General features: G+C 44.9%; 1 non-coding gene across 1 annotated transcript; it reads right to left on the reverse strand.

Moving 5' to 3' along the window:
- Positions 1 to 11,632: 11,632 nt before the first annotated feature.
- LOC147919977 (small nucleolar RNA R71) lies at positions 11,633 to 11,739 on the reverse strand. Its single transcript, XR_015594178.1, has one exon. It is a non-coding gene; the product is annotated as a small nucleolar RNA R71 (small nucleolar RNA).
- Between the last annotated feature and the right edge of the window lie 7,437 nt (positions 11,740 to 19,176).

Below are 19,176 nucleotides of genomic sequence, written 5' to 3' on the forward strand. Positions count from 1 at the left end.
ATGCATCATTGATGCTTTCAAAACCCAACACACGAGCATCCATAGTAGTGATGAGAGCGTGTCTCCTTGACAAAGCATCGGCCACCACAATTTCCTTTCCCTATCTTGTATCTTGATGACGTGAAGGGAAAGATTCCACGAACTCCAACCACTTCCCATGACGTCTCTTGAGGATGGTTTGGCCGCGGAGATGCTCATAGTTTCGTGATCGGTGTGAATCACAAACTCTCTCGCCAATAGGTAGTGTTGCCAAACCTCCATGGCACAGACGAGGGCGTATAACTCCTTGTCATACGTCGGGTAGTTGAGCGTTGCTCCGCTAAGATTTTCGCTGAAATACACCACGTGCTTTCCTCCTTGAGTCAAAACAGCCCCGATCCCGACTCCCAAAGCATCGCAGTCAACCTCGAAGGTTTTGTTGAAGTCAGGCAAGGTGAGCAAAGGGGCTTGCGTGAGACGTTTCTTGAGCTCGGTAAACGCCTTGTCTTGTTCTTCTCCCCAATGAAACTCGCTGTTCTTCTTGATAACAGAGGTGAGAGGCGCGGTGACCGTTACTGAAGTCTCGCACGAATCTCTAGTAAAAGCTTGCTTAACATGACTTGAGTGATTCTAGTTGGCATGGGCACTCCTCGATCGCGCGAATCTTCTCCTTGTCCACCTTAAGGCCCTGCGAGCTCACAACAAAGCCTAGAAAGACCAATTGATCAGCAGCAAAGACGCATTTTTTTTAAGTTAGCGTACAATTTCTCTTTGCGGAGAGTAAACAAGACTGACTCTAAATGCTTAACATGATCAGTCAAGCTAGAACTATAGACAAGTATGTCATCAAAATAAACTACTACGAACTTATTAATAAATCATCTTAAAACATGGTTCATAAGGCGCATGAATGTAGAGGGCAGCGTTAGAAAGTCCGAATGGCATTACCAGCCATTCGTACAAACCCTGTTTTGTTTTGAAGGCTGTCTTCCATTCATCGCCCTCCTTCCTGCGAATTTGGTGATAGCCACTCTTCAAGTCGATCTTTGAGAAGACGCTGGCACCACTTAGTTCGTCGAGCATGTCATCGAGTCGCGGTATACGGATGTCAGTATTTGATGGTGATGTTGTTGATGGCTCGACAGTCAACACACATACGCCACGACCCATCCTTCTTAGGCACGAGCAAGACTGGAACTGCGCACGGACTCAAGCTCTCCGCACGTATCCTTGCGCCATCAACGCCTTGACTTGACGCTCAAGCTCCTTCGCCTCTTCGGGGTTGACTCGGTAGGCTGGCCGGTTAGGTAACTGCGCGCCTGGAACAAGGTCGATCTGGTGTTCGATGCTCTGATTAGGTGGTAGTCCTTCAGGGAGCTCCTCGGGGAACACGTCGGCGAAGCGCATGAGGATGTCGTGGATCACCTCCGGTAAGGCGTCGATCGAACCTTCAAGGACTGTAAGCAATAAATCTCGAAAGACCACCAATAACACTTGGCCAGAGTCCCTAATGGACTTTCTAACATCACCATATTGAACAAGAAAATTCTTTTTATCGTCTGAATCTTTAGACAACTTGTTTTACATTTCATGTACTTGCGTGGGGCTCAAGGGTTTCAAGCAAATACGTTTGTTGTCATGAACGAAGAAGTATTGGTTCGTGTGGCCGCAATGCGTGGTTTGGCTTATCAAACCTGCCATGGTGTCCCCAATAAGAGGTGGCTAGCTTGCATAGGCACCATGTTGCATAGGACTTGGTCCTTATACGGACCGACACTGAATGAAACCATGACCTGTTCATTAACATGGATCACAGTTTTATCGTTTAAGCATTTCAAGCGATAGGGGGCAGGCCATGGTTTGTTGGTTGCAAGAGAAAGTTTCTTGACAAGATTGGAACTTGCCATGTTAGTGCAAGAACCTCCGACTATTATCAAGCCACAAACGCGACCACTTACAGTACACCTCGTGTGGAAGATATTATTGCGTTGATTGGCGTCATCGGTGGCTACGCTTGCGTTCAGGATGCGGCAAATCATAAACAGCTCTCCGACTTCGGGCTCAGCTACGGCTTCCTCCAGTTCAGCCTCTCCTCAAACGTTCTCCTCGGTGGCCTCATCGTCGGACTCGATCTTGCCAGCTTCGGTCAGGATCATTGTGCGTGCCGTTCGGGCACTCTCGAGCGTAGTGGCCTCTCCCTTGACACTTAAAACACACAATGTCGTGGCTCCGGACGTCGGTGGTGTTGCGTCGCGGATCTTGGCACTCATTGGTGGCCGGTTCGAAGGTAAACGGTTTGAAGGTGACGCGTTAGGAGACCCAAGTCGGAGCTCCTTGAGTTCTGGTGCGAGTCGCGGAGGCGTTCTTCTTCTTGATTTGACTTTCAATCTGCACCGAGAGATGCAATAACTCCTCAAACGTTTGATAGGGCTGGCGCTCGATCTTACGCGCAATGCATTCTTGCAACCCGTCCAAGAACTGAGCCGATGAGTGAACTCTTCGGAGTCATCAACTTGCAATCGGTTGCGCAAGTGTTCAAACTCCTCGTAATACTCCTCCATGGTTTGCGCGCCTTGCGTGAGTCTCTAGAACTTCTTCTCGAGCTCGCGGTGGTAGTATGGAAGAACGTAACGCCTTCGCATTTCTGCTTTGAACACCTCCCAAACGGTAATAGGACGGTCGCGGTTGCGTTGCTGCTCAGCTTCAAGTCGATCCCACCTGGTAAGGGTGTGGTCGGTGAATTGAGCCACCGCATATTGGACCTTTCGCAGCTCCGGATAGGCATGACACAAGTATAAGTGCTTCATACGGCTTTCCCATTCAAGATAGGCCTCGGGGTCTGACTTTCCCGCGAACGTGGGTGCGATCATCTTGTGGTTCGCCTCGTATGGCTTGGAGCTTCGTTGTACTGATCATCATAACGATGTCGTCGTCTAGGCCTCGGTTCAAAAGTCCTCATCGGACTGGTCGCTCCGACTCGCTCCTCTCGTCGTGGTCACCTCACGGGTAAAGGATCTTCGCAGGGAGGGTTTAACAATTTGATTCTTGTTAAACGCTCTGCGAGCTGTTCTAGGCCCGGTTCGTAATGCGGCGAGGGTGACTCCTATCTCGGGTGGTGCTGGTGGAACTTCTTCGGCCATCGTATGGACTATGGTGGACGTGTCGCTTGGCTTCGCGGTTTTGAATTTAAACCTCGCAAAATAAACACAAAAGCACACACGCGTGAGTATCACACGTTCAAGAGGACCACACAAGATATTTTGTTTCGTCACCAACGATTGAGGACAGCTCACTCAATTTAAACCTATGACCAAAAACAAAAAGCTAAAGCAAAAGTGCTAAACGACAAGGATTGCTTTATGACCCAAAACAACAACGCGGAAACAAATAGAGACGCTAACTTTATCGATCTAAAAGCAACAACGCAAGAACACGGATGAATGATATGATGAACAAGATGAACAAATACGAGAGCTAACAACCTAAACAAACGAATAACAACCGCTATCATGCACCAAATTAAACAAAAAACTCTAAACAGAACCTATGAAACGAGATGATGCAAACTAAGCTACCAAATAAATAAAGATTGAAACTTTAAAACGAAAGAGATGAGTTTTGAAACGAAACAACATGACAGGAGCTTTTAAAGCTCTAATACCAAGCTGATGTGACCGAGGGTCACGAATATGGTACGGAAAGAGGAAATGTCTTTGGACAGAGCTCGGCACGCGAGACTTTCCTCGGACAAGATTTGAGGGTTCGAATCTAGGGAAGATTCAAATGAGGGAAACGAGAAATGACGAGATTCCAACGAGCCGTTTGTGGAATACGGTCGGAGGCTTCTATCAGATCGAGCGGACGTGGAACGAATGGACGATGCGGAAAGATGACCGATGTTTGAGGTAAGATGCGGGAAACGAGAGCGAGATGGAGATGACTCGAGGGGAGAACGAAAGATGGGAAAAGAGGGTGGAAGTCGAACGACGACACAAGAGGTTTGGCTCTCCTCTTGATACGGTCACTAACAAGGTCGAACCCGGTTCGAGTCTTGTTAGATTTTCCTCAATATTTAATCCCGGATTGAAGAAAGAGAAGAGTGAGACAAGTCAAGAATCTCTCTTGAGAAAATGTTTATTTTCATTCAAGTCTAAAGGAGAACAAAGGCTAAGAGAGGTTTAAATACATTAGGCCAAGTGAGGGCTTAGGGACACGCAGATTCGTTGTGATCCGCACAATAGTCCTTAGACGTGTTTCCCTTGTAAATGGAACACGTCGCCCTCAAAGACTTTCAACTTAAACTCTCAACGTTCAAAAGATGGAATCAAAAGAAGGAATATTCCAAGTTCAAATTTAAACCAAATACTAAGGAAAGAAAGAACCGCCTTAGGCTTAGACGCGGGAGGAAACGACTTGTGCACCTAGCTCCATGCCTCGTTAAAACCTTCTCCGGTAAACCCATTGGGGAAAAACCCGGAGTAAGGAAAACGAGTACACTTCCTTGCTTAAGCGACTTAATCATCTTCACTCTTGGGTAAGAGTGAAGACTAGGCGAACTAAGCCTTCAAAGTCTTCATGGAACGGCTGGCGTTGGGTGGAATGATCGGACAAACAGGTTGAGCCGTTGCTTGGCCGTCTTTGCTGAACTCTTGGAGCGTGTGGTGGCTCCCGGGGTGATCGTTGGTGCTTTGGCCACGTTCGAAGCGTCTTGGCTAGGCGTCTCGGTCGCATCCGGCTGTGTCTTGGTCGAGCTCACGTCCTGCGATCACATCAGGATAGGTCAAATCCGTTCACCATCGAGCTAGAACCAAGGGACGACCCCTATATCTAAACAGCCTTACCGGATGGCACTAGCAAAAATGGCGGAGTTAAAGAAACAATTGGGAGAATTGTTGGAGAAAGGATTTATCAGACCAAGTAGTTCACCATGCGGTGCACCGCTCTTGTTTGTAAAGAAAAAGGATGGTAGCTTTAGGCTATGCATTGATTAACGGGGGCTGAATACGGTTACGGTGAAGAAGAAGTACCCATTACCATGAATATACGGGTTGTTGGGTAATCTCCAAGGTGAAAAGTGGTTCTCAAAGATAGACTTGGCCTCGGGGTACCATCAGATTCCGATAGAGCCATAGGACATTTGGAAAACGGCGTTTTCAAACAAGGTACGGGCCACTTAGAGTTTGTGGTGATGCCGTTCGGACTGACCAATGCACCGGCAGCCTTCATGAGGATGATGAATGGTGTGATCCGAGAATTCCTGGACGAGTTTATCATCATCTTCATCAGTGACATACTTGTTTACTCGAAGGATTGAGAAACCCATCAAAATCACTTGAGGGTAGTCTTTGAGCTGTTAAGGGAGCAAAAGCTTTTTCGCAAAGTTAAGCAAATGCTCGTTTCAGCAAAAAAGTGTCAGATTCCTTGAACACATTGTCTCGGACCAAGGAGTGTCCGTGGATCCGGAAAAGATCAAATCAATAAAGGAATGGCCACGTCTGAAGAATGCCACCGGGATATAAAGCTTTCTCGGGTTGGCTGGTTATTACCGAAGATTTGTCAAGGGCATTGCAAGTATGTCTCAGCCAATGATGCGATTGACGGGGGAAATATACCAAGTTCCTATGGTCAGAGGAATACGAGAAAAGTTTCTCGGAGTTGAAGGCAATGCTCACAAGTGCCCCGGGTATATATTTGTTTTGGCGGGAGGCGAACGAGCCGTATGTGGTGTACAGCGATGCCTCTATAATGGGGTTAGGTTGTGTGCTAATGCAAAAGGGAAGTGTAATCGCATATGCTTCCATGCATTTGCGTAAGCACGAGGGGAATTACCCAACGCAATGACTTAGAGATGGCCGCAGTCGTGTTTGCGTTGAAGATTTGGTGTTCATATCTCTATGGAGCCAAAGTTTTAAATCTTCACCGATCACAAGAGTCAAAAATACATATTCACCCAGCCAGAGTTAAATCTAAGGCAAAGAAGGTGGATGGAATTTATCGCGGACTATGACTTGGATATTGCTTATCATCCAGGGAAGGCGAATCAGGTCGCAGATGCCTTGAGTAGGAGAAGCTTCAATGTAGAAGTAGAGAAAAATCAAGAAGTGTTGGTTTACATGATGGGGACATTGGATTTAAATGCATTGTTAAGAGAAGTTGAGCCATTGGGCTTAGGGAGCAGCCGATCAAGAGGATCTACTTAGTATAATCCGTTTGGCTCAAGAAAAGGACGAGGAACTTAAGGGTTGGGCAGAGAATAATATGACAGAGTTCCAAACATCGAACAATGGTACCATTGTGGTGAGATGGACGAGTGTGTGTGCCGCAAAGTAAGGAGATAAGGGAGGAAATTCTAAAGGAGGCTGATGTGTGTGGAATTGCACTCCAAATCTTTTACCTGAAAAGACCACACAACGACTGAAAGTGCACAGTTAGTCAATGTAGTATGTTAGGATCGATCCACAGAGAGTAATAGCTAACACAAATTGAATTAAAAGAGAAAGAGTTATGGCTAAGACTAAATAAGAAATTGGGGTTTCAGTTTTCCTAATATCTATTGCTAGTAAATAAAAACGGTTTAAAACTATAAGACTAAGGTGTTGGGAGTTTTGGGAGTCATCTCAGGTTTTTCATGGTTCTAAGCAATATTAAGTGTAAGATCTAACAAGTATATACTAATTTCGGTCTAGGTTCTCACTACGAAACACTAATGAACTAACAAGCTATTTTCATAGAATGAAAGTCTAAAGTCTTCATACTCTGTTACTCAACTTTCGCAGGCAACGACGCATGTCAACCAGCTAGTTAAACAAGTTTGATACATTCACCAAACTCCGCAACTCAACTTACGCAGGTTACGATGTGAGGTTTCAGTATAACGCTAGTTTGGAGAAGTAGGATAACGCAGTTAACGCTCCCGTTCTCTAGATCAGTACTTGGTGATCAATCCAAGCTCATACATTAAGATAAAGATGTCACAAAAGAACTCTATAATAGAACCATAAATAAGATCTAACAACCTAATTGAAGCGAACCATGAATTCCTCTTGAATCACCCCATAAAACCCAACAAAGCAAACTACTCGCTCATGATGCAAAGAAACGACATTGATATTATAAAGTATAGCATCAAAATCGAATAATTCCACAAAAGGAGTTCAAAGGAAACTTCTCTATTTGTCACAAAAGTAACTTGATCCCAAAAGCAATGAAAGTATGAAGTAACTAGAAAGAGTAGAAAGAGAGAGAGATGGCGGATCTTCAAGGGCTTCGAGAGGGACGAGAGGTTGCGGCTGCTTCTCTGGTCGTGGCTAGGGCTGCTCCAAAAGCTGTTGATGATGTACACCTTGAAACCCTAGGTCTTAAGAGTATTTATAGGGTTTTGTCTTAGATTAGGGTTTGTAAGGGTAAAAAACGTATTTTCTTCTATAATGCAGGACAAGGGACGGCGAAAGAGGCTTCTGGACCGTGGAGGAGGCTTGGACTGGGCCGCAGTGATGGTCCCTGGTCAGGCCTTCAATAAAAGTCCATCGCTAGATGGTTCTCCTTACGTTGGTTTATAAACACGTCTCGGTAAATCGAGCATATCTTCCGGATGGCTGGATGGATTGACTTGATTCCACTTCGAGTAGAAAGATGACTCTTCCAGCGTTCCATAGAGACAAAGCATGATACAAGTTGAGGCTTGGAAATTCTTCTAAAGTTGCCCGTACTGAAGAGCTCTGAATCTTTCCTAAAACATATTTTCCTTGTCGTTTGGTCTTTTTTGCTATAAAACCTGTAAAACCTTCTTGAAACCTGAAATACTTGATAATAGACCTTAAAGCCTTGAAATCTTGTCAAACTCTTCCTAAATGCATACTAAAACTAATGCTAAACCGTGTAAAATAATGATGTTATCAGAGGCGCACCAATCTAAGTTCTCGATCCACCCTGCCTCAACCAAGATGTATCGCGATTTGAAGAGATACTATCATTGGAAGGGAATAAAACGAGATGTTGCAATGTGGGTTGCAAGTGTAAAACCTGTCAACTCGTCAAAGCCGAGCATCAAGTGCCCAGCGGACTAGTCCAAAGTCTACCCATGCCGGAATGGAAATGGGATCATGTGACAATGGACTTTGTGACCGGATTGCCTATAAGTAACCGAAAGCATGATGCGGTTTGGGATTTTATGGATAGATTGACCAAAAATGCGCACGTCATCGCAATTGGGGAAACATATGGTGTCAAGGGTAATCATGGTTAGATACATCGAGGAGAGCATCATCTCGGACCGTGATACGCGGTTCACCTCGCATTTCTGGAAAGCTTTTCAAAAATCGCTGGGAACAAGGGTGAACTCCTAAGTACGGCCTACCACCCACAATCTGATGGGCAGTCTAAGAGAACAATTCAAACACTCAAGACATGTTGCGAGCTTGTGTATTGGATTGAGGCGGAGGCTGGGGAAAAGTACTTACACTTGGTGGAATTCGTGTACAACAATAGCTACTAAGCTAGTATTGGAATGTCGCTTTATGAATCGCTTTATGGCCGGGTATCTCGAACGTGATGGACGCCGGTTGGGGAACAGATGCTATTCGGACCTGAGATTGTGGACGAGGCTGCCGAAAAGTTGAAGTTCTTGAAAATCAAGTTGAAGGAAGCCCAAAAACCGACAGAAAAGTTATGGGGACAAGCGTCGGAAGGAGTTGGAAATTGAAGTTGGCGACTTAGTGTACCTTAAGGCGATGACCTATAAGGGAAAAGGGGCGATTTACCAAGAGGAAAAAGTTGAGCCCAAGATACGTTGGCTCGTACAATGTGATCGAACGACGTGGACGCGGGTGGTGTACAAACTGGAGTTACCACCAAAGCTAGACGCCTTTCATAAGATTTTCCATGAATCACAACTACGGAAATGCCTAAGTGGTCGAGGATGTGCCACCTGAGTTGCAAGAAAACTTGACGGTGGAAGCCACACCTATTCGAATCATTGATCGTATGGTAAGAGGGTTGCGTAAGAAAAAGATTAACATGGTAAAAATCTTGTGGAACTGTGGTGGGACGCAAAGGAGGCTACTTGGGAGACCAAAAACAAAAATGAAGGCCGATTTCCTAAGTGGTTTTAGGAGAAGGGTGAAGATCAACTTGATCCCGGATTCGGGGACGAATCCCCTTTCAAGGAGGGGAGACTTGTAACGCCTGCGATCCTGAATAGGATCGTAGGTTGGGACTTGGTTCGAGATGGTAGGGAGATCTCAGAAAAGTCAGGAAGGAGCTACTCGTTAGCTCGGACAATGAGGGAAAACAAGCCAAGTATGGGAGAAAGATCGGTCAACTGCGGACAGCTCTCAGTCAGCTGCGGACAGTTCTCGACCAGCTACGGACAGCTCGACCAGCTGTTGGCCAGCTACGGTCAGCTCGACCAGCTAGCTTCACCTAGACCAGCTGCCAGTCAGCTACCATGATAACTCTCTAATTTATATGTTTTTAGCATCCTTTTTTGTCCATATGTTGCATTGTTCATACCTCTAACTTAGCATTTTTGGGTCATTAACTGTATGAACTCACTTTTAGACCATTTAGGGTGTTGTATTTTTTGCATTTGCATGTTTTGGATGAAAACAGGTGCTAAAGAGCCAAAAATGGGGAAAAACAAGGACAAACCCGAGTATGTACCCGAAGGAGCCATCAAGCTGAAGAACAAGTCCAAACCCCAACACGATCGAGGAGGATCCAAGAGCATGAAGAACAACCTGAAGATCCACCCGAGGAGTAACCCGACTTCACCCTAGTGTACCCCCATCGAGTAGACCATCAGGCAGGTCTGGGAAGCTAGGTCAAAAGAGTTTTCATATATAAACCCCCTCCTCTCCTAGCTCGCAAACGAGCATGCCACAGACCCTCAAACCAGAGAGCGAGGAGCTTCTGTGAGAGAACTAAGCGACTCAAACACTTTTCCTTTTGTTTTTACATTTTCTTTCATAGTTTTTATAGTTATTCTTAGATCTCTATCTTGTACTCTTTCTACCTTACTCTACCGTTTGGTATAATGCAATTTCTTTCTTATTCGTTGTTTTGTTCCTTGTTATTATGTCCGAGTAGTGTAGTAAAGTTTCTAGGGATGGGATAGATGATTTTGTGTTCTTGATCGGTTAGGATGCCTTAGTTTGATTGTATATGTTTGATAGATTTCCTTCTAGGTTGGTGTTCTTAATGTTGTCAACAGACCGAGAGGTTGAGATTAGATCTAGGGTGTTTTACCACCGAGGAGGTGTAGATGAGATGCTTGAATCAACCAATGCTAGAGGTTTTCTCGACTCTGAGTAAGAGATTAGATGAGTTTGAGTTTACTAACTATAATGAATCGATCTTAATGCCTGCTTGGTCATGTTTCTTCAACGAGAGTTGGGTAGGGAAGTGACCAAGGTTGATTGTTGCTAGTGCGAGAGTGTGGTGACAAAGTTTTAGGGATTCATTGTCTAGGAAATATTTGCTTGAGGCATGTAAGGCATCTGTACTGGTCAAGAATACTTAGCATTCGATTAACCCATCCTTAGAAGCTTTCGTATTTTAATTGTTTGCATTTTCTTTACTTACTCGATCACTTACCTGATCAGGTACAACGATAACCTGCATCGAGTAATAGCTCGAGCTGTTCATATCCCATTTACTTACTCGATCACCCCACACGATCCTGTACTCGATTGCTTGCATCGAGTGCTTAGGTCGTGTGGTTTCTTTGTTTATATTCTTGTCTTTCATTTATTTTAGGACTGTTAGAACAAAATCCCTATCTGCTTGGCTTGACTTGTAATGTTCTGATCATATCCTTCCTGCTAGCAATAGACAACCATTTGGATTGATAACCCTTTGTACTACAACTGCATAGGGAATTGATACCCTGGGTGAAAACCTGTCTATCAATTTGGCCTCGTTGCCATTTGGTTGATTTCATTTTGCTACGTTTAGGATTTCAGCACTTGACAGATCAAGTTCTTTTTGTTTATATTGGTTCGGAATCTGACTTGATTGCTTTCGCTCTTGTTAGTTTTGAATCTCAGGTACAACCCGAGCACCCACCCGACCCGTCACTCGATCACCTGGATTGAGTGTTGACCCTTGTGTACACACTCGGACACCTACCTGTGCATGCAAACACGATCCAGAGGTAGCCAGAACCCGAGTCCTTTCATCGGGAACATCGACAGACCAAGGCTACTCAGACAACAACAAGCTCAACCGGAACCAGTAATCATTGAGGAGATTATGAATAATCAGAACGGTCCACCAGCTCCTCAAGCAAGGACCAATATAGGAGCAGGAGATGCTCCATCTACTCACACTCAGTGGAATGGCATTGTGCCACCAGCTGTGCAGAACAACAATTTTGAGATCAAGAGTAGTCTCATCCAGATGATACAGAGTAATAAGTTTCATGGATTGCCAATGGAGGACCCATTGGATCATCTAGATGAATTTGATAGGCTTTGTAGCCTCACAAAGATCAATGGAGTTAGTGAAGATGGATTCAAACTCAGGCTTTTCCCATTCTCTTTGGGAGACAAAGCACACATCTGGGAGAAATCGCTCCCTAAGGAGTCCATCACCACTGGGGAAGCGTGCAAGAAAGCATTCCTGGCCAAAATTCTTCTCCAACTCCAGAACCGTAAGGCTGAGAAATGACATTTCCGGCTTTGTTCAGAAGAACAACGAAACGTTCAGTGAAGCTTGGGAACGTTTCAAGGGATACACTACCCGATGTCCACATCACAGCTTCAACAATGCTTCATTGCTGAGCGCACTTTACAGAGGAGTGGTCCCCAAGATACGAATGTTGAGGACACCGCAAGTCATGGTAACTTCCTCAACAAGGATGTCGATGAAGGTTGGGACCTTGTGGAGAACTTGGCTCAATCTGATGGCAACTATTATGAGGAATATGATCGCTTTGTGCGATCTATAGGAGAGGAAGATGCCAAGTACAAGAGGGACATGAAAGCCCTCAATGACAAGCTCGATAAGCTCCTCAACCAGCAGAAGCATGTTCATGCACTATCAGAGGAAGCGCAGTTTCTACAACAAGATGGGGAAACTATACTGATAGAGGATGTTAACTACATCAACAACCAAAGAGGTAACAACAGAGGGTACAACAACTACAAGCCGAATCCGAATCTGTCTTATCGGAACCCGAATGTTGCCAATCCTCAGGACCAAACTTACCCATCTGCAGTTCAAGGGAACCAGGTCCAACAGAAGCCTTTTGTCCAGTACAACCAAGGCTATGCCCCTAAGCACCAGTATTCTGGAACCTACAACCAACCACCTGGATTCCAACAACCACAAGGTCCACCGAACTAATCACAAGAAGCTGAGTTATGCGACCTCATTCAGCAAATAATTCAGAATCAGGCTTCAGCATCTATGGACATTGCGAAACGGTTCGCAGAGATGAGCAATACGATCGACTCAGGATACAATGATCTCAATGCCAAGTACGAGTCGCTCAATACCAAGGTTAGATACTTGGAAGGCCACCACAACAACCAACCAGTTCCAAAGATTAACCAACTCCCAGGTAAGGCTGTTCAAAACCCCAAGGATTATGTCACTGCTCAAGCTATCTTCCTTGATGATGACTATGAGAACTACCTCACTGGGGATAATGATGATCAAGATGGGGACGATGTGGAACACCCAATGAAAAATGAGGCCAAGTACTATATATCCGAGTATGAACCCGAGCCTTCACCCGAGGAGACTGATCGAGTTGATGATCGAGCACTGGTTCGAGAATCACAAACTGAAGAACAACCCGAAGTGGAACCCGATAACCTACACGATGATGGTGATCGGATGATGCATTGAGTAGATGGTGAGAAGCGAGATTAGCCTCAACCACCTGCAACAGGAGAAGGAGAGTTAGAGGAAAGGTTCAATGCTGCACTTGACATCCAGCTGGAGGCGCTTGCAGAGCGAATGGCTAAGCGTAAAGCTCCACCACCTAAGCTTTTGCCGCCACACGAACTTCAGGAGGAAACTGCCAAGGAAGCAGCTCGATTGGAGAATGAATGTAATGACCCTCACCCAGAGGTAAATTTCAAAATAAAAACTCAACGCCAAAAGACCAAGAAGGAAAGCCAACAAGGAGAAAAGAAAGTTTGATGAAGAAAAATCCGAGAAATTTTGGACGGATTGAGAAATGGCCGAGTTGACCGAAGATGCCCGAAGGACCGAGAGTTATCCAAAGCATACCGCAAAGTACCGAGAATCGCCAAGAGTGCCGAGACGGATCGATTATTGCCGAGACCTGACCGACGATCGACCGAGAGACGCTAACCTATCCACCAAGAAAATCTTCATTTATCAAAAATCGATTAAGTCAAGAGAAGTAGTGGGAGATTAATTAAATCAAGAACAATTAGTGGAGTTAGTGGAGGATTAAAGAAATCAAGAGGAGTTAGTGGAATCAAGTGGAGCTTAGTGGAATTAAGGAAATCAAAGTGGAGCTTAGTGGGGAATTAAAGAAATCAAGAGGAGTTAGTGGAATCAAAGTGGCCAAGTCGATTTCCTCACAAGTGTTAAGGCATGCACTAATAACAACTAAGGAAGAGTGAGCATTTCACATGCATTGGCTATCTCCACCGCCCAAGCTCTATATAAATAGGGTCTCACTTCTCTCATTTCCGCACAAAGTCACAAGGGGTAAGGAGAGAAATTGAGAGAGAAAGTGAGCGAGAAAGTAAAGAGAGAAAGTGGGCGAGTTCGCGAGTCCGCAAGAGAGAAAGAAGAAGAGTGTGGCCGCAAGGGAAGGAGAGAAAGAAGAGAAGAAGCAAGACAAGACTATCGACCGCTACAAGTTGAATCTATAAGGAAATCGATTTCAACCTAAGAAGTGATCCGAGTGAGCCGCGAGGGAAGTTTCATCAAGGGAGACCGGTCATCACCGATTTTCTGTGAGTTCAGGCACATATTCTGCCGGACTAGATGGGGAATTAAAGACGTCCATCTAGTGCACGGTTTGCATGATCATTTAGTTGCATTTTACTCGAACTTCTTTTGTGATTTTCTTGTTTAATGCATGCACGGTGAGGTTACACCGGTTGCTAGTTCGAAACGTTCTAGTAACAAGGGTGGTAATTAGTTAAGATACTTGTAAACTTATGAGCTTAAAAACCATATAACCTCAAGTATCAACTTTGGTGAAGTCTTAATGCGTTTTCGTCCGCGAGAAATTCCGGCTAAGCGTAGTAAGACTTGGTATCGCTATCCTTCCCATCTGTACCACATGCAACCGCGACATGCAACCCATGTTTGTGTGTTTGTAGGGTTGGTTACGAAGAGCTTGGAGGTTATTGGGCTCGCTACCCTGGCCGAAGCTGTCTACACGATGGTGTGGCTTTGAGTGATGTCCGATTGCATGCCTTTGTGGTTGCAATACGGTAGTTCATAAGGGGTTAGGTAAAGGATACATACCGGGCCCATAAATTAAAACTTGTTAAAAACTCTTGTCTTATCTCAAGTTTATGTTGTTGCATGTTATTGCATGTTGTTGTATTTGCTTGCTAGATTAATTTGCTTAGCTCATTAACTTCCGCAATGCTATCTCTGATCGTGTGTTTGTCGTTGCTATTCTCGCATGTTAATCGTCTTGCTTGCATGTTGTATGATGATGGGGTTTTGGGGTTGGGGTTTACTTCTTTGCAGGAACCCTGAGCTCACTAAGTAATCCTAGATTACTTATGATAATTATTTGTGTTGCAGGTAACCCTAGAGGGAACTAGTGGGCGTGGTGAACGATAGGAACCCGGAGTAGTTTTTATTTTGTGTCTATTGTAAAATACAAGTATGTTTTATTTCAAATCAAACTCGGCACTAGGCCTTATCCAAAAACTCTACAACCTTTTTGTTTAATCGTTTGTAATAAACTCTTTTCACCAAACAAAGTATTCAGATTTCTTTTACTAAGACGAGTGGTACTGATATAGACTTTGTCCGAGTCGGCTCAACGCACGGCGTGTCTGTAGGGTTGCAAAGCCTTAAGGATGTGTCGTGTGGTCTAGAACCTCACCGATGGACTGTCCAAAGGGTCCTGATTCGTTCTCGTACCCAGGCGGATCGTTGGTGAACGTTTCCAAAGTAGCGTCCTGGTGCTGACTGATGGTCTTCGTGGTCATAGAACGGTTCAGGGGCGTTACAACGGTGGTATTAGAGCATGGTTATGATGCTATATATTACTCTTGTTTTCAATGTTTTATCGAGTCAAAATGGTCGCAATAGATACTTAGGATAATCCGGTTCGTTCATCACTTAGGGCTATATGGGATTAACTAAACCCTTTGTTGATCATGGATGCAGATGTCTCGTCAAGGATCCGAAAGGGCTAGATCGACGCACTTTTCGCCGGACACAGGGAGGGGTTCAAGTCAACAGTTTGGTCCAGGGGAATGGGGTCTGCACTTTGGAGATGCACAAGGGGAGGCATATTCGAGCTGAACATGTTTATGCCTTAATGGGATGTACCTGTCGCGACACCGAGATACACACCATCAAGCTCAACTCGATTCAGTACACCTGAGAATATGTATCCACCAGGATTTCCACGATGGGTCCGTTCGTTGCCAACCCAAACCAAAACATGCCGAGAGGAGATCAAGTTCGTGGAGAAGGCCCGAATGAGCCAAACATACCAGAGACCCAACAGACGCTTAAGATGATTCATGATCTTTTGAACCACATGATTCAGCAGCAGCAGCAGAACCAAGGAAATCAGTCAATAGAAACTTCATCAGACCACTTCCTAAAATTGGTAATGATGATGAGAAACCTAGGACTTCCCAAGTTCAAAGGATATCAGAACACGGTCTTAGCAGACGCATGGATAAGAGAGTTGGAGACTAACTTTGAAATGTCAAGATGTCCGGAGGAATTCAGGAGACCAATCGCAGTCAAATTTTTAGAAGAAGATGCTCGTGCATGGTGGGATAGCGTAGTTCTTCGCTATCGATTTTAGACTATATCATGGGATATATTCCGGAGAGAGTTTGAGCAGAAGTATTTTCCACCAGAGTCACGTGATCGACTGGAGAACCAGTTCTTGCGACTGGAACAAGGAGAAATGAGTGTTCGAGCCTATGGGAGAGTTTTCACCAGACTTCGAAGATACTTGTACCAAGGAAACGACGATGAGTTAGCTATGGCCTGGAGATTCTTTAACGGACTCAGGCCAGACATAAAGGGAAGGTTGCACGCTGTGACATACCGAAGTTTCGCAGAATTGGAAGAAAGAGCGGTGAGTGTTGAGGAAGCCATCGAGACGGAAAAGGAGATTATGGCCCAAGAGAAAAGGAAGGAACCCATACAGCAGAATAAGTTTGTGAACTTTCGGAAGGTGAATCAAGTAGCAGGATGAAACTGGAGCGCAGGCCGTGGTAAAGTCAAAATGAATGTTAACCAAGGAGGTCGTAATGTGAGCAACATGGATCCCAGGGGATGCTATGTGTGTGGTCAACTTGGGCATTTTGCTCGAGCTTGTCCAACCGTTGAGGAAACAAAGAATACTAGTCTCTCGTCTGTCACATGTTTCTACTGTGGCGAGATGGGACACTATGCGACCTCATGTCCATCGAAGCCGACCAAACCGAACGCCAAAACTGTGAACCGTGCCCAGCCAGCGCAGCAAGTGAAGGAACCCCCAGCAAAGAAGCAAGCAACCCCAGCAAATGTTTTTGCTTTAGGAGTAGAACCACCTAAACCTCCGCAGGCCGCAAAAGGCCCCATAACAGGTTTGATTGGGGTCTAACTCTCTTGTGATAGTTTGTGTGTTTGTGTGCTTGTGTGATTAGTTTTTGCATTGCATTTATGTATTTGCTTTGTGTTTAGGAACATTACTTGTTGGTGGTAACTCCGCACATGTATTGTTCGATTCAGGAGCGTCCAATAGTTTTGTGACTCCCGAAGTGGCTGACAAGTTCGGAGACTTGTGTGAAGAGGAAGAAGTGAACATCAACGTCTACACAGCTGGAAATCAACCGCCTCTGAAGACAAGAAGATGGTTCAAGGAAGTGTCCATAGTCTTGCAAGATACAAACCTCCCGGTAAATCCTCTAGTGATGCCATTGGAGAGGTTCGACGCTATTTTGGGAATGGATTGGTTGTCGGAACACCAAGCCCATATAGACTGCAGCAGAAGCATAGTTATATTTGAAAACGGAGGGAGGACATCTCTAGTTTTCAATGGAATTAGCCCGAGTAAGCTGGCATACTTCGCATCGGCAGCAAGAATTGGAAGATCATTCGATGAAGATAAAGTTTATCTAGTCACTCTTACCGCCATGGGAGGAGATGACAAAGAAGGCATGAAAGTTGAGGACATCACCGTAGTCAATAACTACGAAGACGTATTCAAACCATTAGAAGGATTGCCTCCACCAAGAAGCCATCCTTTTACCATAAATCTTGAACACGGAGCTACCCCGATTGCTAAAGCACCGTATTGCATGGCACCAGCCGAGTTGGCTGAACTCAATACTCAATTGGAGGATCTGTTGGAGAAATGTTTTATACGACCAAGTTCATCGCCATGGGAAGCCCCAATGCTATTTGTCAAGACGAAAGACAGAAGCATGCGTTTGTGTATTGATTACCGAGGAATCAATAACATAAATATCAAGGACAAGTATCCGTTGCCACGGATTGATGAGCTGTTGGATCAAATCCGAGGAGCAAGTTGGTTTTCAAAGATTGATTTAGCCTCCGGCTACCATCAAATCTCAATTGCAGAACAAGATGTGATGAAGACTGCTTTTCAAACAAGATACGGCCAGTATGAGTTTGTGGTAATGCCGTTTGGACTTACCAATGCACCGGCGGCATTCATTGCGTTTAATGAATGAGGTTTTCCATGATTATTTGGATCGATTCGTGATAATATTCATCGATGATATCCTTATATATTCACGAAGTGCAGAAGAGCACGCGGAACAATTGAAGAAGGTGTTGGAGAGACTAAGGGAGATGAAGCTGTTCGCCAAGTTCAGCAAGTGCAAGTTCTGGCAAAGGGAAATTGGATTCTTAGGACACCAAGTTTCAGAGCAAGCCGTGTCCGCTGACCCAGAGAAGATTGCCGCAATCCAAGATTGGCCAAAGCCAACAACGGTGACAGAAGTCAGAAGTTTCTTAGGCCTTGCAGGCTATTACCGGAAGTTCGTAAAGGGTTTTCATCCATTGTGAAACCTTTGACCCAACGTAAAGGTTTTTCATCCATTGTGAAACCTTTGACCCGACTCACCGGTAAAAAGGAGTACCATTTATATGGAGCGAATAAGTGGGAAGAAGCTTTTAGGAAGCTAAAGGGAGCATTGACAACCGCACCAGTGTTAGCCCTATCCGAGCCAATCAGCCATACTCTGTGTTCACAGATGCATCAAGAGTTGGTGTTGGATGTGTTTTGATGCAAGGAGTAATTTCCTATGCCTCTAGACAGTTAAGGAAGCATGAGGAGAACTACCCCACACATGGACCTAGAAATCGCAGCCGTGGTGTTTACATTAAGGAATATGGAGATCGTATTTGTATGGAGAAGCTATTCAGGTATTTACGGATCATCAAAGTCTTAAATACTTGTTCACGCAACCAAATCTTTAATTTGCGCCAAAGAAGATGGATGGAATTCATTGGCGATTACAACTTGAAGATTCAGTATCACCCAAGCAAAGCAAATGTGAGTACCAGATGCGCTAAGCCGAAGGAAAGCACAAGTGGATGCAGAGAGAGATGTGGAGTTTCCAGCCAACGAGTTGAAGAAGGTAAGGCTTCTAGCCTTAGAAGGAGAATCTAGTGAGCTATTGGGATTACAAGCTGTAACTCAAGCGAGCCTACTACACCGAATCCGCGAAGAGCAACCCAAGGACGAGAACCTGAAGAAGATTATCGAAGAATTGAAGAGTTCAGAAGGACCGAATGCTAGTGGTTACCACTTAGCGGATGATAACAGCTTACTTCTCAATGGGAGAGTAACAGTACCTGACCGGAGTGGACTACGAGAGGAGATATTGAGAGCAGCCCACAGCTCAGCGTTAAGTATACACCCTAGAAGCACCAAGATGTACAAGGGACGTGCGAAGATATTATCATTGGCCTGGACTGAAGAGAGTAGTAGCAAAATGGGGTAAACGAATGTGACTCATGTCAAAGAATCAAGGTAGAGCATCA

Source organism: Camelina sativa, chromosome 20 (genome assembly GCF_030686135.1).
Source record: "Camelina sativa cultivar CO46 ecotype springtype chromosome 20, ASM3068613v1".
Taxonomy (NCBI): Eukaryota; Viridiplantae; Streptophyta; class Magnoliopsida; order Brassicales; family Brassicaceae; genus Camelina; species Camelina sativa.